Below are 22,109 nucleotides of genomic sequence, written 5' to 3'. Positions count from 1 at the left end.
CCTGGGTCTCCTGCATTGCAGGCTATCCTTTACTGTCTGCTGCTGCTGCTGCTGCTAAGTCGCTTCAGTCGTGTCCGACTCTGTGCGACCCCATAGACGGCAGCCCATGAGGCTCCACCATCCCTGGGATTCTCCAGGCAAGAACACTGGAGCAGGTTGCCATTTCCTTCTCCAATGCATGAAAGTGAAAAGTGAAAGTGAAGTCACTCAGTTGTGTCCGACTCTTAGTGACCCCATGGACTGCAGGCTCTCCATGGGATTTTCCAGGCAAGAGTACTAGAGTGGGGTGACATTACCTTCTCTGTTTACTGTCTGAGCCCACCTTAAATCTATGAAACATTTGAGTCACTTTTTTGTGTAAGATGTGAGGTTAGGTTTGCATTTTGTTTTTCCCTGTGGATAACCAATTGTTGCAACACTGAATGTTAAAAAGACTATCTTTCCTCCACTGAATTGCTTTGGCACCTGTCTTAGCCCTCTGGGCTGTTACAGCAAAAATAGCATACACTGGGTGGCTTAAACAATAAATATTTACTCTTCACACTTCCGGAGTCTAGGAGTCCAGGCCGAGGCACTGGCGGGCTCAGCTGCTGCTGAGGGCCCATCTCCTGGTTCACTGGTGGCCATCTGCTCACCGCCTTCACCTGGCACAAAAGGCAGTGAGAGCTCTCTGCAGCCTCATTTATGGGGCTGATTCCCATTCATGAGGACTCCACCCTCATGACGTAATTATCCCCCCAAAGGCTACGACTTCCTGATATAATCACACTGAGGGTTTCAACATAAGAACCTGCGGGGCACACAAACATTCAGTCAAAAAGCAACTGGCTGTACTTGTGTGAGTCTATTTCTAGGTTTTCTAAACTGTTGCACTGATCTGTGCGTCTGTCCCTCCCCCAGCACCACGTGGTCTTGATGACTGTAGCTCTAAAGTCTTGAAATGGGTAGAGAGAGTCCTCTCATTCTATTCTTCTTCAAAATTGTTTTACCTTTCCTAGTTTCTTTGCCTTTCCATATAGATATTAGAGTAATCTTGTCTATGTCTAAAAAAAATCTTGCTAGAATTTTGATAGGAATTACAATAAACTTGCATTATCAATTTTGAGAAGAAATGATATTGCTGCTATGTTTAGTCTTCCAACCTATGAACGAAATATCTCTATTTAATCTTTGATTTTTTCCCCTTGGCAGCACTGCAGCTTATGGGATCTTAGTTCCCTGACCAGAGACTGAACTCATGTCCCCTGCAATGGAAGCAGAGTCTTAACCATTCACATGAACTCCCTCTTTAATCATTACTGTATTACTTTAATCATTACTGTTTTTAGCATACAAGTGCTATACATGTTTTGTTAGATTTACACCCAATTTTTTTTGACTGGTTCTGTTTTCAATTTCAGTTTCCCCGTGTTAATCGCTCATACAAAGAAATAACTGATTTCAATATGTTGCTCTTGTATCCTGCATTTGTGCTGAACTCAATAATTAGCTCCAGTCTTTTTTGTACATTCCTTGGGATTTTCTAAGTAGAATATCATGTCAACTGCATAAGAAACATCTTTCTTTCTTCCTATAATGTCCACACACACTTTTACTGCACTCCATCTCCACTCCTTCTGAGACTTCGATAACATGAAAGATAAACGTTTTGTTATTTTCCCATGGGCCCTGAAGATCCCTTCATTTTTCTTCAGTTTATTTTAAAAATCTGTTGTTCAAATACATACGTTTTGCCCTTCTACTTTCAGGTTAACTGACTTCTTAATATATCTCTATTCTGTCACTGAGTCCACTCAATGAATTTTAAATATAGTTTCACTTATAAAACTTCCAATTTAAGTGTCTATCTTTCCATTTGTTTCAGAAATGTTCACCCTCGAGGAATAACGTGGTAGTCCAGGGGTAAAGAATCTGCCTGCCAATGCAGGAGACACAGGTTCGACCCCTGGTCCAGTAAGATCCCCAAAGCTGCGGAGCAACTAAGCCCATGTGCCGCAACTGTGGAGTCTGTGCTCTGGAGCGTGGGAGCCGCAACCCTGCAACCGCGCGCTACAGACCCTGTGCTCTCTGCAAGGCAAGCCACGGCCGCGAGAATCCTGTGCACCGCAACCAGCGAGCAGCCTCCCCCGCCACAACTAGAGAAAAGCCCACGCGGCAACAAAGACACAGCACGGCCAAACAGAAACAAACTTAAAAAAAAAAAAGAATGTGCACCCTCAAGTATTACAGCCAGGTTTTAACTAATAATTATAGTTTAAATCCTTTGTGATTCCAACATCTTTGTTATGTCATGATGGCCATCTGCTGACTATCTTTGCCCCTTAGGAGATGGTAAGATTTTCCTGAGTAATTTTGAATGTTTGGATACTATGCTACGTTATCCTGGATCTTGTTCAAGTCCAATAGAAAATGGTGGGCTTTTTTCTTTTTAGTTTTTAATTGGACGATATTTGCTTTACAATATTGTGTTGGTTTCTGCCATTATCAATATGAATCAGCCGGAGGTATACATACGCCCCCTCCCTCTTGAACCTCCTCCCACCTCCCACCCCAACCCACCCCTCCAGGTTGTTACGGAGTCCCTGATTTGAGCTCCCTACCTCATACAGCAAATTTCCACTAGCTAACTATTTTACATATTGCAATGTATATGCTTCCATCCTGCTCTCTCAATTCGTCCCACCCTCTCCTTCCCCCACTGGGTCCACGAAAGCCTGTTCTCTATGTCTGTGTATCCACTGCTGCCCTGCAAATAGGTTCATCAGTACCATCTTCCTAGATTCCATACATATGCATTGATATATGGTATTTGTCCTTCTCTCTCTGACCCATCTCACTATGTATAACAGGTTTCAGGTGCATCCACTTGATTAAGACTGACTCAAATGTGTTCTTTTTTATGGCTGAGTAACATTCCATTGCACACAAGCACCACAGCGTCCTTCTTCACTCATCTGTCGGTGGACACAGGTGCTTCCTAGCTATTGTCAGCAGTGCTGCAGCAATCACTGGGCTTCATGCGTCTCTTTCAATTATGGATTTCTCAGGGTATACGCCCAGGAGTGGGACTGTCGGGTCATATGGTAGTTCTATTCCTAGTTTTTTAAGGAAAAAAAATAGGAAACACTTCAGGAACTTGCGTGTCATCCTTGCACAGGGGCCATGCTAATCTTCTCTGTATTGTTCCAATTTCAGTATATGTGCTGCTGAAGCAAGTGCACATTTTTGTTTTAGCAGTAATCTCCCTGATTAGGTCCAATCCACAAATTCCTTTCCACTCTCCCTGGGCTGTGGTTCCAACATCAGATCATTTCAAAGCCCCTGTGGTATCATTCTGACTTGTCTCAAGCATACTGTGCCGATTCCGGCACATGACTTGGGCAGCAGTCTAGCCTCTGGTGTGCTGTTTAGGATCAAATGCACAGATAATATTTAGGAGAACCCAGGAGTTCATACACAGTGTTACGGGTTCACTTTGTTGAGTTCCTTCCTCTTTCCAGGGCTTCCCTGACAGCTCAGCTGGTAAAGAATTGCCTGCAATGCAGAAGACCCCGGTTCGCTTCCTGGGTCCGGAAGATCCGCTGGAGAAGGGATACGTTACCCACTCCAGTATTCTTGGACTTCCCTTGTGGCTCAGCTGGTAAAGAATCTGCCTGCAATGAGGGAGACCTGGGTTTGATTCCTGGGTTGAGAAGATCCCCTGGAAAAGGGAAAGGCTACCCACTCCAGTCCATGGGGTCACAAAGAGTCGGACATGACTGAGCGACTTTCACGTTCCTCTTTACAACCTTTCCAAGACATTCCAGCTCCCAGAGGACCTTTTGCGGGTCTACTGGCAAGAAAGGAAAGAATTTCATTTCTTTCTACTGCTGAGCACCTCCCACAACTGTGATTGCTTCCCAGGTCAAGTAGTAAGAATTGAGAACAAAATCCGCAAATTTCTCCATGCTCTTGAGACCATAATCCCTGTAAATAAAAGGATTCCTCTCCCTGTTGGCTGCCAATGTCATTATTGCCTTCACCACCACAAAATTTCATGGGGAACAAGAGCAGGAGAAAATGGAGGGGAGAAAAACAAATAAACAAGACACAAGATTTTCTTCCTGCATCCCTATCCTCTAATCTCCCTTTCTCACTCCTCAGACTAGAAAGACAGGCTTCTCTTGGACTTCTGTCTAAACCTAGTGTCCAGTTCCAGGTTCTGGGTTACTTTTGAGTCCATGCTAGAAGATACTCTATGGAGAGAAAAAACAAAATCAGTTTCCTTTCCAATCGCTGGTCCATGCCATCGGCCCTAGTCATTTAATTGTAATCAGCCAGGACTTCCCAGGTGACGCTAGTGGTAAAGAACCTGCCTGCCAATGCAGGACGATGTAAGAGATACATAGAGAACGGGCTCCCCTGGTAGCTCAGCAGGTAAAGAATTTGCCTGCAACACAGGAGACCCTGGTTCAATTCCTGGGTCAGGAAGTTTGCTTGGAGAAGGGACAGGCGGCTACCCACTCTAGTTTTTTGGGCTTCCCTGGTGGCTCAGATGGTAAAGAATCCGTCTATAATGCGGGAGACCTGGGTTTGATCCCTGGGCTGGGAAGATCCCCTACAGGAGGGCACAGCAACCCACTCCAGTATTCTTGCTTGGAGAATCTCACAGACAGAGGAGCTTGACTGGCTACAGTCCATAGGGTCACACAGTTTCGGACACAGTGAAGCTCCTTAGCACACATGCAGCCAGAGGCACAGGGTACTGTGTGCTTACTACATGCTGAGGAAAATCAGGACTCTTACATTTTCACTTGTTTTAAGGCCATGCCATGCAGACTTAATTCCCAACCAGGGATCGAACCCGTGCACCCTCCATGGGTAGCATGGAGTGTTAACCACTGAACTGCCAGGAAAATCCCAGAGCCCTTACACTTTTAACATAAACATCTTAAATTTCCGGGTTCTTTGCCATTAATGAAACTTTCCATACTATGGTCCTTGGCATCATTTTGTCAATCATATCATTATTCCATTGTGAGAAGCATGGCCTTTCTGTGTTTAGTAACTTTTCTAAAGAGAACATGTACTTTTCCAATCAGAAAAAAAATTAAGTAAAGGATATAGGCAAAAGATGCACAACAGGACTTCCCTGGTGGTCCAGTGGTCAGAAGACTCTGCACTTCCAATGCAGGGTCATGGGTTCTATCCCTGGCTTGGGGAAGTTCCACACGCCACGTGGTCAAAAAAAGGCACAACAAGAGAATGGAAAGAAATGTTGGTAACAGTGGTTGTTTTTCTCCATGTGATATTCTTACATGCAGAGGCAATTTAAGTCAACTCTCTGTACTTGTAACCTTTTTATAATGACTATTGAGTCAACATTAAGTAAACTTTTAAAGTTTAGCATAAAATATTACAGAAAAGCACACAGATTATAAGCACATAGCTCCATGAAAGTAAACACAGCCATCTGATCTAAATATCACTCGATCAAGAATGAGAGTATCACCCCCAAGTGACCTTTTATGAGTTGCAATGGCGATTACTTTTCAATTACAGAAGTGGTATACATGGACTTCTATCAAAAGTACTGGAAGGCAGTTCCAATTTTAGTTATTTTAATGCTTATTATCTTCATAGATCATCAAGATATGTAATATTCACTTTCTCAACTCTTACAAAATCTTCCATATGTTTTCTACAGGTTGATTCTAAAACTTAATAACCATTAAAAAAGCATTTGGAGTAACTGCTAATGACATTTTCATTTACTGAGAAATCCCTAGCAGGTCTGATAGGAGTTGTATCTCTCCTGAAGCCCGGAAGAGATGATGGCTTCAAGTGCAAAGACAGCAATATGAGACTTCACGGAATACGAAAACTCCATGAAACATGACACCAAAGGAACACAGTAATTCTTCAATTACTGACCCCAAAGAAATGGAGATCTGCAATGTACCCAACAGAAAATTCAAAATATTTGTTTTAAAGATATCCTTAATGAGCTTCAAGAAAACAGACAATTCAATGAAGTCAGAAAAATAATACACAAACAAAAGTGTTGGTCACTCAGTTGTGTCCGACTCTTTGCGACCCCAGGGACTGTAGCCCGCCAGGCTCCTCTGTCTGTGGGATTTCCCAGGCAAGAATACTAGAGTGGGTTGCCATTTTCTTCTCCAGGGGATCCTCCTGACCCAGGGACAGAACCCAGGTCTATTGTATTGCAGGTGAGTTCTTTACCATCTGAGCCACCAGGGAAGTCACATGAACAAAAGGAAAAATTTAACAGAGAGACATAAATCATAAAAAGAACCAAACACAAATCATGGTGCTGAAAACTAAAATGAATGAAATGAAAATGCACTGCTGCTGCTGCTAAGTCGCTTCAGTCGTGGCCGACTCTGTGCGACCCCATAGACGGCAGCCCACCAGGCTCCCCCGTCCCTGGGATTCTCCAGGCAAGAACACTGGAATGGGTTGCCATTTCCTTCTCCAATGCATGAAAGTGAAAAGTGAAAGTGAAGTCACTCAGTTGTGTCCAACTCCTAGCGACCCCATGGACTGCAGCCCACCAGGCCCCTCCGTCCATGGGATTTTCCAGGCAAGAGTACTGGAGTGGGGTGCCATTGCCTTCTCCATGAAAATGCACTAGGAAGTATTAATAACAGACCTAATCAAGCAGAAGAAAAAAAATCCATTAAGTCAATGACAGGTAATTTGAAATTATCCAGGTTAAGGTGAATGAAGAGAAAATATGAAAAAGTGAAGAAAGCCTTCACAAATTATGGGGTATGAAGAGAAACAACCTAAGCATTGTTGGAATCCCCAAAGGAAGAGAGAGGGAGAAAGGGGCAGAAAACTTATTTAAAGAAATAATAGCTGAGATCTTCCCAATCTGTGAAGAGATTTAGACATCCAAGTTTTTATAGGTCCCCCAAAAGATCTCGAGACACACCATAATGAAATCACCTAAAATCAAAGACAAAGAGAATTTTAAAAGCAACTAGAGAAAAAAATTGCTCACATACAAGGAAACTCCCATAAGGCTACCAGTGGATTCCTCACATATTGCAGGCCAAGAGAGAATGAAATGAATTATTCAAAACGCTGCAAAAAAAAAAGGAAAGAAATCTGCCAACTTATATCCAGAAAAGCTGAAAACTCTAATTTGAAAAGACAGATGCACCCTAATGTTCTCAGCAGTACTATGTACAACAGATAAGTACCCCTCAAAAGATGAATGCATGAAGAATATGTGTTCTTTATGTGATACACACATACCCACACACATGCATTCAATGGAATATTTCTCAGCCATTAAAAAAAGAAATACTGCCATTTGCAGCAACATGGACGGACCTAGAGTACATCACACCAAGTGAAGACAAAGACAAGTATTATATTATACCACTTAAATGTGAAATCTAAAAAATAATACAAACCATCTTATTAACAAAACAAAAACAGGATCACAAAGCAGGTCTTGGTAAATTTAAGAAAGTTGAAATTATATCAAGCATCTTTTCCAACCACAACGCTATGAGATTAGAAATACACTACAAGGAAAAAAAAACTATAAAAAACACAAACACATAGAAGACAACACGCTGCTACACAAGCAGTGGGCACAGAAGAGCTCAAAGAGGATTCAAAAGACACCTAGTGATGAATGAGAACAAAAGCACGTGATCCCAAACCTACAGGGTACAACCAGAGCAAATCCAAGAGAGCATTTCATAGCAACACAACCGTATTTCAGGAAAAAATAATCTTAAATAAACAATCTAAACTTACACCAAAAGCAAACAGAGAAAGAACAAAACCTAAAGTTAGTAGAAGGAAAGAAATCATAAAGGTCAGAGCAGAAATAAATGACATAAAGCAACGATACTCCAATAAAAATTAATAAAATAAAGATATAGATGAAGAAAACAATACGAAAGGTCAATGAAACTAAAAGCTGATTCTTTGAAAAGATAACAAAACTGATAAACCTTTAGACAGACTCTTCAAGAAAAAAGGGAAATGACTCAAATCAAAATCAGAAATGAAAAGGAAGTTACAACTGACAGCACAGAAATACAAAGAATCATAAGAGACAATTACATTTTTGAAAAATATAAATGTCCAGGTATTGCTTCTTTCCTCCAAAGCTCCAGAAATGTTTCTAATGAGCAGCCATGCTTCAAAACAACTGGACTATATGACGATCTTTCACTTTTATCTAGTTTGTTCCACTTTTTCTATTTCATATTCAGGGCTTCCATTTCCTTTATGTTTTCTAATTTCTCCATCCCTTCTCTTTTTTTAAGTTCTTTCTCAAGCCTTTATCAAGCGTAGTATGTACACACATATATATATAGCATGTATAATATGTATTTTAGAAAACTAATGAATTTTTGTCTAATTAAAAAATTTATGACATTTTGATTCCACTTGTTTGACCCAGTATGAATAGAATGCTAGATTTCTAATTTAAAAAAATAGATATGCAACAATAAACAAAAGTTCACCATATAGCACTGGGAACTATAGTTAATATCTTTAATAACCTATAATAGAAAATAATCTGAAAAATAATATATGAATATATATGTAACTGAATCACTTTGCTGTGTACCTAAAACATTGTAAGGCAACTATACTTTCATAATATATATATTTTAAAAATAGACTATTATAGCAACCGTACACCAATGAAAAGGACAACTTGGAAGAAATGGAGAAATTCTTAGGTATAATTTCCTAAGACTGAAACAGGAAGAAACAGAAAATATGAACAGACCAATCACAAGTACTGAAATTAAAACTGTGATTAAAACACTCCCAACAGGACTTCCCTGGTGGTCCAGTGGTTAAGAATTCGCCCGTCAATGCAGGGGACACAGGTTCCATCCCTGGTCCAGGAAGATTCCACATGCTGTGGGGCAACTAAGCCTGTGCTCCACAGCTACTGAGCCCGCACGCCTGAGAGCCTGCGCTCTGCAACAAGAGAAGCCACCACAATGTAACACAACGAGAAGCCCACTCACCACAACTAGAAAGGAGCCCTCGCTCTCTACAACTAGAGAAACCCCACGTGCAGCAACAAAGACCCAGTGCAGTCAGAAAAAAGAATAATGGCTACCGTTTTTTAAAAAATTACTGTTAAAAAAAAAAGACAGAGAGAAAGAAAAAGAAACGTGTCTACCTTAAAAAAAAAAACCAAAACTCTCAACAAACAAAAGTCCAGAACCAGATGGCTGCACAGGCGAATTCTGTCAAACATTTAGAGAAGAGCTAACACTTATCTTTCTGAAACTGTTGCAAAAAACTGCAGAGGAAGGAAATCTCCCCAAACTCATTCTGTGAGGCCAACCATCACCCTGATACCAAAACCAGACAAACATACCACACACACACAGAATAACAGGCCAAGATCACTAAAGAACAGACACAGAAATCCCCAACAAAATTCTAGCAGTCCAAATCCAACAATACATTAAAAAGATCATACATCATGATCAAGTGGAATTTTTCCCAGGGATGCAAGGGTTTTTCAATATCCATAAATCAGTGTGATACACCACATCAACAAATTGAAGACTAAAAACTATATGATCATCTCAATAGATGTAAAGAAAACTTTTGACAAAATACAACATCCATTTACAATAAAAACTCCCCAGAAAATGGGCACAGAGGGAACCTACCTCAACATAATAAAGTCCACTTATGACAAATCTACAGCTAACATCATACTAAATGGTGAAGCGCTGAAAGCATTTCCTCTAAGATCAGGAACAAGACAAGAATACCCACTCTCGTCACTTTTATTCAACAGAGTTTTTGGAAGTCCTAGCCATGGCAATCAGAAAAGACAAAAGAAATAAAAGGTATCCAAATAGGAAAAGGGAAAGAACCAGTTAAAATGTCACTATTTCAGATGACATAATACTATACACAGGAAACTCTAACAGCACTACTAAAGCTCATTAATGAATTTGGTAAAGTTACAGGTTACAAAATTAAAACATAGAAATCTGTTGAATTTCTATACACTAACAATGAAAGATCAGAAAGAGAAGTTCAAGAAACAACTCCATTTACCATCATATCAAAAAGAATAAAATATTGTACCTAGGAATAAGGAGACAAAAGACCTGTGCTCTGAAAATTATGACACTGATGAAAGAAACTAGAGATGACACAAACAGATGGAAAGATACATCATGTTCTTGGACTGGAATAATCAATACTGTTAAAATGACATACTACCAAAGGCAATCTGTAGATTCAGTGCAATCCCTATCAAATTACCAATGGCACTGTTAATAGAACTAAAACAAAATATCTTAAAATTTGTGTGGAGACACAAAATATCCCAAATAGCCAAAGCAATCTTGACAAAGAAAAATGGAGCTGGAGGAAAAGGCCCCCTTTCTTCAGACCACACTACAAAGTTATATTATCCAAACAATATGGTATGGGCACAAAAACAAAGACGGATCAAAGGAAGAGGACAGAAAGCCCAGAAATAAACCCATGTACCCATGGCCAGTTAATCTAAACAAAGGAGGCAAGACTATACAACGGAGGAGAGACAGTCCAAACAGTGCTTGGAAAACTGGACAACTCACATGCAAAAAGATAAAATTAAAACATTAACACTATACACACACAAAAAATTCAAAATGGATAAAAGATCTAAATGTGACACTGAAAATTATAAAACTCAGAGAAAAACACAGGCAGAACACTCACAACAGAAATCTCAGCAATATCTTTTTGATCTGTCTCCCAGAGGAATGGAAATAAAAACAAATATAAACAAATGAGACCTAATTAGGCTCAAATTTTGCACAGCAAAGGAAACCATAAACAAAATTAAAAACAACTCACATAATGGGAGAAAATATTTGCCAGTAATGTGACCAACAAGGGATTAGTATCCAAAATTTACAAACAGCTCATGTGGCTTAGTATCATCAAAAGAAACAACCCAATCAAAAAATAAGCAGAAGACCTAAACAAACATTTCTCCAGAGAAGACTTACAGAGGGCCAAGAGGCACATGAAGAGATGTTCAACATTGCTAATTATTACAGAAATGCAAATCAAAACTAAAATGGATATCACTTCACACCAGTCAAAATGGCTATCATCAAAATCCACAAACAATAAATGCTGGAGATGGGGTGGAGAGAAGGGAACCCTCCTACACTGTTGGTGGGAATACAAAATGAAGCAGCCACTATGGAAAAAAGAAGTATGGAGATTCCTAAAGAAACTACAAATAGAACTACTGTAAGATCCTGCAATCCCACTCCTGGGCATGTATCCAGGGAAAACCTGGTCTGAAAAGATACATGCACTCCCCATGTTCTTTTCAGTACTGTTTACAATAGCCAAGACATGGAAGCAACCTAAATGTTCATCAAAAGAAGAATGGATAAAGAAGATATGGTACATATTTACAATGGAATATCACTCAGCCATTAAAAAGGATGAAATAATGCCATTTGCAGCAACAAGGATGGACCTAGAGATTGTCATATTAAGTGAAGTAAGTCAGAGCAAGAGAAATATGGTATGATATCATTTATATGCAGAATCTTTGAAAAATTATACAAGTGAACATATTTACAAAACAGAAATAGACTCACAGGCTCAGAGAACAAACTTATGGCTACTAGAGAGGACAGGCTGTGGGAGGGACAGTTAGGGAGCTTGGGACTGACATGTACACACTGTTATACTGAAAAAGGATAACCAACAAGGATCTACTGTATAGCAAAGGGAACTCTGCTCAATATTATGAAACAACCTAAATGGGAAAACAATTAAAAAGAACAGATACATAAAAAACATTGAATCATTTTGCTGTACACCTGCAACTAACACCACACTGTAAACCAACCATATTTCAATAAAACAAAACAAAGCAAAAAAATCTGCCAACCAAGAATACTTTACCTGGCAAACCTACCCTTCAGAAATGAAGGCGAGATAAAGATTCTCCCACACAGGAAACTTCTTGGTAGTCCTGTGGTTAAAAATCCACCTGCCAATGCAGGGGACATGGGTTTGATCCTTCGTCCAGAATCTAAGATCCCACATCCACAGGGCGACTAAGCCCGCGGCCACAACTACTGGAGCCATGTGCCCTAGAGCCCAGGCTCTGCAACAAGAGAAGCCACAGCCACGAGACCCCAGCACAGCTAGTGCCGCACCCCACTGGCCACAACCAGGGGGCTTGCTCATAGCAAAGAGTCCAGTGCAGCAAAAAAGAAATATATAAATTAAAAAAAAAAAAAGATTTTCCCAGTCAGACAAATGTGTAGAGCGTTCATCATCACTACATCTGCCTTACAAGAAATGCTAAAAGGACTTCTTCCAGCTGAAATGAGAGGACATTACTAACAGGAAAACATAAGGAAATATAAAACACACTGGTAAAGGCAAGTACACAGTCAAATTCAAAATACAGTTGGCCCTCCCTATTCAAGAACTCCACATTCACAGACTGAAAGAAACTGACTGAAAATATCTGAGGAAAAAAAGTCTCAGAAAGTTCCAAAAAGTAAACCTTGAATATGCACTACTCCAGCTACAATGTACACAGCATTTACAACTACGTACATGATATTTACACTACATTAGGTATTATAAGTAATCTACAAATGACTTACAGGTTATATGTAAGCACTACTCCATTTTATCCAAGGGACTTAGGCATCCATGGATTCTGGGTATACACAAGGGATGGGGGGTGTCATGGAACCAATCTCCCACATACTGAGGATGACTTTAGTACTGTATTATGCTGGTATGTTATCTCTTAACTCTAGTATAAAGGATAAGGCACAGAAGTATTAAAAGTCACTATAGCTACAATAATTTTACAATATAAAAAGATGTAAAAAGTGTGCTATCAAAAACATAAAGTGGAAGAAGAGAGAAAAGCACGGAATTTTTATATGCTATCAAAGTTAAGTTATTAGCTTAAAATTGATTCTTATTACTGTAAGGTGTTTTTTATAACCCTCACAAAAATCACAAAACAGAAAACTAGAACAGACAGATAAAAGATCAAGATCAAAACATGCCACTAAGGATTCTCCAAAATATACAAGCAGTTCAGGCAGCTCAATATCTGAAAAACAAACCCAATTAAAACATGGGCAGAAGACCTAAACAGACATTTCTCCAAAGAAGACATACAGAAGGCCATCAAACACATGAAAAAATGTTCAACACCACTCATTATTAGAGAAATGCAAATCAAAACTACAATGAGGTATCACCTCACACTAGTAAGAATGGCCTCAGAGAAGGCGATGGCACCCACTCCAGTGCTCTTGCCTGGAAAATCCCACAGACGGAGGAGCCTGGTGGGCAGCAGTCCATGGGGTCGCTAAGAGTCAGACACGACTGAGTGACTTCACTTTCATTTTTTCACTTTCATGCATTGGAGAAGGAAATGGCAACCCACTCCAGTGTTCTTGCCTGGAGAATCCCAGGGGCAGAAGAGCCTGGTGGGCTGAGGTCTATGGAGTCACACAGAGTCGGACACAACTGAAGTGACTTAGCAGCAGCAGCAGCAGTAAGAATGGCCATTATCAAAAAATCTATAAACAATAAATGCAGGAAAGGATGCAGAGAAAAGGGAGCGCTCTTGGACAGTTGGTACGAATGTAAACGGACATAGCCACTAGGGAGAACAGTGTGGAGATTTATTTAAGAAAAAAGAATAAAAATAAAACTACCATAGGACCCAGTAACCCCACTCCTAGGCATATATCCTGAGAAAACCATAACTGAAAAAGACATATGTACACCAATGCTCAGTGCAGCACTATTTACAACAGCCAGAACACAGAAGCAACCTAGATGTCCACTGAAAAATGAATGGATAAGGAAGTTGTGATACATATATACAATGGAATATTACTCAGCTGTAAAAAGGAACAAAATAAACAAAAAGGAATAAATCTGAGTCAGTTTCAGTGAGGTGGATGAATCTAGACCCTGTTATAAAGAGTGAAGTAAGTCAGAAAGAGAAAAACAAATATTGTATAACAATGCATATACACAGAGTCTGGAAAAATGGTGCTGATGAACCTATTAGCAGGGCAGCAATAGACGCAGAGAGAACAGATTGTGGACACAGAGGCGGAAGGAGGGGGGCCAAACTGAGAGAGCAGCACTGACACATGCACATTACCACGTGTAGACAGGAGCTAGTGGGACATTGCTGATACCACGGGGAGCTCAGCAGTGCTCTGTGGCAACCTAGAGGGGTGGGATGGGGGCTGGGAGGGAAGCTCAAGACAGAGGGAGCCTATGTATACTTATGGCTGATTCACATTGTTTTATGGCAGAAACCAACACAACACTGTAAAGAAATTACTCTCCAATTAATAAAAACAAACAAACAAAATTGTTAAAATACAACTCTTCACTTTACACTGGAGGCTGATTAGATGGGTCTGTTTTATTTTTTGGAGGTAATAGATATGTATATTATCTTGATTGCCGTGATAGTTTCAGGATGTGTATGTGTATATATATATGTTAAATTCATCAAATTGTACTTTAAATATTGTGCAGTTTACTGCATGACAATTTTACCTCAAATAAGGCACTAAAAATACTTTAAAAAAACTATACCACTAAGGAAAATTATCAATTAAAAAAAATGATATCAAGAGGAAGAAAGGAACAAAGGAACTACAAAACAGTCAGAACATAATAAGATACAACCAGCTGAGCTAACGAAAAGACCTAGTAAATCCTTACCTATCAATAATTACTTTAAATTTTAATTCTTTAAATCAGCCATCTATTCAAAAGGCATACAGTAGCTGAATGGATTAAAAAAAAAAATAGACCCAACTATATGCTTCCCACAAGAGACTCAATTTAGCTTTTTTTTTTTCATCATCAAGGAGAAACTTTATTAGCACAGGTAACCAGATGACATTTTATATGTTTATATCTATCTATCTACCTATAAATATATTTATATCTATTCAAAGAGACTCAATTTAGCTTTAAGGACACAAAAAGACTCAAAGTGAAGGGATGGAAAAAGATATTTCATGCAAATGAAAACCAAATGAAAGCAGAAATGGCTATACTTACACCAGACAAAAACTTAACAAGAGGGCTTCACGGGAGGCTCACTGGTAAAGAATCTGCCTGGTAAGGCAGGAGACATGGGTTGAATCCCTGACCCAGGAAGATCCCACATGTTACACAGCAACTAAGCCCATGAGCCACAACTACCAAGAGTGAGCTCCAGGGCCCGTGCTCTGCAACAAAAGAACCACCGCAGGGAGAAGACCATGCGCCACGACAAGAGCACAGCCCCCACTCACCACAACCAGAGAAAAGCATGTGCAGCAACGGAGACCCAGCGCAGCCAAAGATAAATGAAAACAAAACGAACAAAAACACTTTTTAAAGCTGGACAAGAGACAAAAAAGGTCACTATATAATGAAAACAAGGTCAAATCATCAGAGGATGTAACACTTGTAAATACACACGCACCCATTATCAGAGCACCTAAATATGTTAAACAAATACTAACAGATCTGACGGGAGAAAAAGACAATACAGTAACAGTAGGGGACCTCTATACCCCACTGTCAACAAAACAGAGACTGTCCAAACAGAAAATCAATAAGGAAGCATTTGAATTTGAACTAAACTCCAGAACAAATGGACCCATCAGACATACATGGCACAAAATACTTCATGCAAACAGCACCAGAACACACATTCTTCTCAAGCGCACACGGAACATTCTTCAGGATAGATCCTGAGTTAGGCCAGAAAACAAGTCTTAGAAAATGTATTAAGAATGAAGGACAGACTTCCCTGGTGGTCCAGTAAAGAATTCGCCTTGCAATACAGGCGATGCAGGTTTGATCCCTGATCAGGGAACTCAGACCCCACATGCCAAGGAGCAACTGAGCCCGTGCACTGCGACCAGAGCCTGCACCACCACGAGGCAGAGGCTGGCGCTGCAACGCGAGGCCCTGCAGAAGCAGCTAAGGCCTGACACGGCCAAGACAGCAATACTTAAACAAGGAAGCATCTTTCTGACCACAATAGTGTGAAACCAGGAATCAGTAACAGGAAGGAAAATGGAAAATTCACAAATGTGGAGACTAAGCAACAAACTCTTGAAGAACCAATGGATTAGAGAAGAAATCAAAAGACAATTTTAAAAATTTTAAACATCATGATACAAAAATGGAAACACAACATACCAAAACTTATGGAATGCAGCAAAAGCAGTTTTAGGAGGAAAGTTTATAATAATAAAGGTCTATGCTTAGAAAAAAGAACTATCTCAAATAGACAACCTAACTTTACACCTCAAGAACCAGAAAAAGAATAAACTAAGCCTTCTACTTAGAAGGAAGGAAATAACAAAGATCAGAGCGGAAACAGTCTAAAAAGACAACAGAAAAGATGAATGAAACCAAAAGCTCGTTTTTTTGAAAAGACAAAACTGACACACCTTTATCTAGACTCACCAAAAGAGACGATTCAATCAGAAATGAAAGCAGATGATATCACAGAAATATAGAGGATCATAGAGACTCCAGTACTTTGGCCACCTCATGCGAAGAGTTGACTCATTGGAAAAGACTGATGCTGGGAGGGATTGAGGGCAGGACAAGAAGGGGACAACAGAGGATGAGATGGCTGGATGGCATCACTGACTCGATGGACGTGAGTCTGGGTGAACTCCAGGAGTTGGTGATGGACAGGGAGGCCTGGCGTGCTGCGATTCACAGGGTCGCAACGAGTCGGACACGACTGAGCGACTGAACTGAAGTGAACTGAGAGACTTCTATGAAAAATTAGATGCCAATAAAACTGACAACCAAAAAGTAATGAATAGAATCTTAGAAATATACGACCAATAAGACTAAATAAGAATAGACTAATAAGAATAGAAAATCTGAACAGGCTGATTACTAGTGAAAAGACTGAAAGTTTTAGTCACTCAGTTGTGTCCAACTCTTTGTGACTTCGTGGACTGTAGTCCACCAGGCTCCTCTGTCCACAGAATTCTCCGGCACAAATACTGCAGTTGGGTAGTTCCAGCTTCCGGTTCAAGATGACAGAGTAGAAGGGCATGCACTCATCTTCTGCCAGAGCACCAAAATCTCAACTAGCCGTTGAACAACTATCAACTGGCAGGATCCATCATCCTGATATCCAACATCCAAAGACAAAGAAAAAGCCACAGTGAGATGGTAGGAGGGTTGCAATCATGATAAAATCAAATTCCGTAACTGCCAGTTTGTGGGCGACCCACAAACTGGAGAACAATAAATCAAAGAAGTTCTCCACAGTTATGAAGGTTCTGAACCCCACATCAGGCTTCCCAGACTGCGGATCCAACAAAGGGAACTGGGAGTCCCCAGGGAATCTGATCTTGAAGGCCAGCGGGATTCGATTATAGGACTTCCACAGGGCTGAGGGAAACAGAGACTCCAGTCTTGGAGGGTATAAACAAAATCATGCACGTACCGAGACCCAGAACAAAGGAGCAGTGACCCTACAGGTGACTGATCAAAACCACCTGCTAGTGTTGGAGGGTCTCCTGTGGAGGTGCGGGTCAGCAGGGGCTCCCCACAGGGATGGGGGCACTGGCAATAACAGTCCTGGAAGATTCCCCTTGGAGTAAGCCCTCTTGGAGGTCACCATTAACCCTATCATAGAGCCTGCAGATCCCAGAGTTGGGTCACCTCAGGCCAAACAACTAACAGCGAGAGTACAACCCCACCCATCAGCAGATAACTGGATTAGCTCACCAGGGCAAAACCCAGTTTTTCCCCACAGCCAGTCCCTCCCATCTGGAAGGTTACTCAAGCCCTTTAGCCTCCTCCATCAGAAGGCAGACAGAAGGAGCAAGAAGAGTCACAATCCCACAGCAGCTAGAACAAAAACCTGCAACTGCAATTACCTTTTATTTTTTGTCTGGCTATTGACTGTGAAAACTGATAAAAATCTTTTACTATTGTGATTATGTAACTATTACTCACATAATACCACTGTATCATGATTGGTCAACAGAAAAATAATAGAATTCTATATCACTAAAACTACCATTCAATAGAAAAAGTTGTAATCACTTTTTAAAACCCAATGCATATCAGAATTATCTTGGAATTAAAAAAAAAAAAAAATGCCCAGACACTGCTTTTTTCCCTCTCCAAAGCTCCAGATACCTTTCTAATGAGCAGCCATGTTTAAGAACAACTGGACTATACGATGATCTTTTACTTTTATCTAGTTTGTTTCACCTCTTCTATTCAGGGCTCCCATTTCATTTAGTTTATATTTTACAAATTTTCCATCATTTCTTTTGTTTTTGATGTTCTTTCTCAAGCCTTTATCAAGCATAGCAGAAAAGCTTTTGTATACATAAATAATATGCATTTTATATATATTTAAAAACTTATGATTTTTTGCCTAAAAAATTTATGACATTTGGGGGGGAGGGGTGGGAAGAATATTGGAGTGGGCAGCCATTCCCTTCTCCAGGGGATCTTCCCAAATCCAGGGATCAAAACCAGGTCTCCTGCATTGCAGGTAGATTCTTTACCATCTAAGCCATCAGGAAAGCCAGAAGAGACTGAATGAGAAATCAAAAATCTCCCAACAAACAAAAGCCCAAGACTAGATGGCTTTACTAGTGAATTCTACCAAACATTTAAAGAGGAGTTAATGCCAATCTGTCTCAAATTATTCCAAAAAAACTGAAGAGGAAGGAACTTTTCCATACTCATTTTAAGAGGCCAGCATTACCCCGATACCAAAACCAGATAGGGGACACTGTGAGAAAAGAAAATTATAGGACAATATCCCTGACAAAAAGAGAGTCAAAACTCAACAAAATCTTAGTAAACTAAATTCAGCAGCACACTGAAAAGATCACACACTTTCCTGATAGAGAATTTCCCTGGTGGGCCAGTGGTTAAGAATCCGCTTGCCAATGCTGGGGACATGGGTTTGATCTCTGGTCTAGGAAGATCCCACATGTCACGAAGCAGCTGAGCCACAACTACTGAGCCCATGTGCTGGAACTACTAAGCCCAAGTGCTAGAACTACTGAACACCTACACAGCCTGTGCTCCGTAATAAGAGAAGCCCCTGCGATGAGAAGCCTGCGCACTCCAACGAAGAGTAGCCCCTGCTCACTGCAACTAGAAAAAGACTGAGCACAGCAACAAAGGCCCAGCACAGCCATAAGTTAGTTAATTATTTAAAAAAGATCACACACCATGACCAAGAGGATTTACTCTGGAATGTAAAGATGGCTCAACTTGCAAATCAATAAAGGTGATACTACACAGTCACAGAACAAAAATCCTATGATTATCAACAAATACAGAAAAAGCGTAACAAAACTCAGCATCCTTTCATGATAAGAAAAAACTCTCAACATACTGGGAACAAAGGAATGTACCTCAACATAGTAAAGGCCATATATGACAAGCCCACAGTTAACATCATCATCAATGGTGAAAAGCCAAACGTTTTTCCTCTAAGAGCTGGAGCAAAACAAGGGTGTCCATTACTTTTTTTTTTTCTGGCCGTGCCATGTGGCTTGTGGGATTTCAGTTCTCTGACCAGGGATTAAACTCAAGCCCTCATCATTAAGAGCATGGAGTTCTAACCACTGGACCACCAGGGAATTCCCATCAAAGTGAAAGTTGTGCAGTCATGTCTGACTCTTTGCCACCCCATGGACTATACAGTCCTTGGAATTCCCCAGGCCAGAATACTGGAAAGGGTAGCCTTTCCCTTCTCCAGGTGATCTTCCCAACTCAGGGATCGAACCCAGGTCTCCCTCATTGCAGGCGGATTCTTTATGAGCTGAGCTACAAGGGAAACCCAAGAATACACAAGTGGGTAGCCCATCCCTTCTCCAGCGGATCTTCCCAACCCAGGAATTGAACCGGAGTCTCCTGCATTGCAGGCAGATTCTTTACCGAGCTATCAGGAAAGCCCTGGGAAGTCCCATGGGTCCCCACTATTGCTGCTTCTATTTAACATGGGACTGGAAATCCTAGTCAAATCAATTAGGCAAGAAAATAGAATTTTAATACTCAAATTGTAAAGGAAGAAATAAAACTGTCTCTGCTTGCAGATGACATGATCATATGTCCTAAACTCCACCAAAAAAAACTATTCATACTGATAAATTCAGTATGGTGGCAGGATATAACATCAATACACAACAGTCACCTGCATTTCTACTGGGTTGGCCAAAAGGTTTCCAGCTTTTCCGTAACGCCTTACAGAAAAATCCAAAGGAACTTTTTGGCCAACCCAATAAATATTAACATCAAATTGTCAGAAAAAGAAACCAGAAAACAATCCCATTTACAGTATGATCAAAAAGAATAAAAGACTTAAGAACAAATGTAACCAAGAAGATAAAAGACCTGCACACTGAAAACCATAAGACACTGATGAAAGGAATTGAGGAAGATAGAAATAAATAGAAAAAAATTCCAAGTTCATGAATTGGAAAAATATTGTTAAAATGTCCATACTACCCAAGCAATCTAGATTCAATGCAACCTCCATCAAAATTCCATTGGTGTTTTTCACAGAAACAAGAAAATAATCCTATAATTTGTGTGGAACCATAAAAGATCCCAAAGAGCCAAAGCAATCTTGAGAAAGAGCAGTAAAGTTATAGGCATCATATGCTATAATAATCTGACAGTATGGTACTAGCATAAAAACAGAAACACAGACCAGTGGAACACAGCGGTTAAGTTCTGCTATAAACCATATATGTAGGGTCAACTAATCTTTGACAAGGAACCAAGAATACACAATGGAGAATGGACAGTCTCTTCAATAAATGGTGTTTGGAAAACAGGATATCCACATACAAAAGAACAAAACTGGATCCCTATGTCAGTGGTGACCCCTTGCACCACTTACAAAAGTTAACTTAAACAGGTCAAAGACTTAAGTGTAAAATCTGAAATGATAAAAATCCTAGAAGGTTACATAGAGAATATGCTCCTTGACACTGGTCCTGGCAATGCACAGGCCAAAAAAAAAAAAAGTAAAGAAAAAAAGTATTAGGTTGGCATAAAGTTCATTTGGGTTTTTCTGTATCATGAAAAAACCAGAACAAACTTCTTTTTGGCCAAAACAATACTACATTAAAGTACAAGGCTCTACACAGAAAGGAAACAATCAATAAAATGAATAGACAATGTATGGACTGGGAGAAAACATTTGCAAACCATATATTTGATAAGGGATTAATATCCAAACACATACCACTCAACAGCAAAACAAAAAACAAAATAACTTGATTAAGAAATGGGTAAAGGACCAGAACAGACATTTTTCCAAAGAATTAATGTACACAAATGGTACATGAATAGATGCTCAACATCATTAATCAGAGATATACAAATCAAAACCACAATAAGACATCATCTCACACTATTAGGATGGTTTCAATAAAGAAGACAAGGATGTGGAGAAAGGAGTTTCTTGTACACTGCTGGTGGAACTGTAAATTGGTACAGCCATTATGGAAAACACAATGGAAATTCCCCCAAAATTTAAAAACCAAACTACCATTTCTTCAGTAAGGAGTGCTGGGAAAACTGGACAGCTACATGTAAATGAATGAAACTGGAACACTCCCTAACACTTTACACAAAAAATAAACTCAAAATGGATTAAAAACCTGTTTGTAAGGCTGGATATTATAAGACTCTTAGAGGAAAGTATAGGCAGAACACTGTTTGACATAAATTGCAGCAAGATCTTTTTTGATCCACCTCCTAGGGTAAAGAAAATAAATAAAAACAAATATAAACAAACGGAACCTAAACTAAAAGGCTTTTGCACAGCAAAGGAAACCATAAACAAAAGGACAACCCTCAGAATGGGAGAATAGTTTCAAGTGAAGGAACCAAGAAGGGATCAACCTCTAAAATATATTAACAGCTCATGAAGTGCAATATCAAAAAACAACCCAGTCAAAAGGTGGGCAGAAGATGGGGCCTCCCTGTGGTTCAGTGGTGAAGAGCCCACGTGCCAGTGCGGGAGAACCCCACGTGCCTCAGAGCAGTGG

The 22,109-nt window shown here is 40.0% G+C and overlaps 1 protein-coding gene and 1 non-coding gene across 4 annotated transcripts in view; both read right to left on the bottom strand.

The window, feature by feature from the left end:
* The window catches only part of SCAP (SREBF chaperone), a 98,289-nt gene that overhangs the window by 57,793 nt on the left and 18,387 nt on the right, over positions 1-22,109 (bottom strand). The gene's annotated exons all lie outside the window — the stretch shown is intronic.
* LOC129635649 (U6 spliceosomal RNA) lies at positions 3,113-3,215 on the bottom strand. Its single transcript, XR_008706407.1, has one exon. It is a non-coding gene; the product is annotated as a U6 spliceosomal RNA (small nuclear RNA).

This window comes from Bubalus kerabau, chromosome 20 (assembly GCF_029407905.1).
Source record: "Bubalus kerabau isolate K-KA32 ecotype Philippines breed swamp buffalo chromosome 20, PCC_UOA_SB_1v2, whole genome shotgun sequence".
Classification (NCBI taxonomy): Eukaryota; Metazoa; Chordata; class Mammalia; order Artiodactyla; family Bovidae; genus Bubalus; species Bubalus kerabau.
This window is presented reverse-complemented; position numbering and strand designations above follow the sequence as displayed.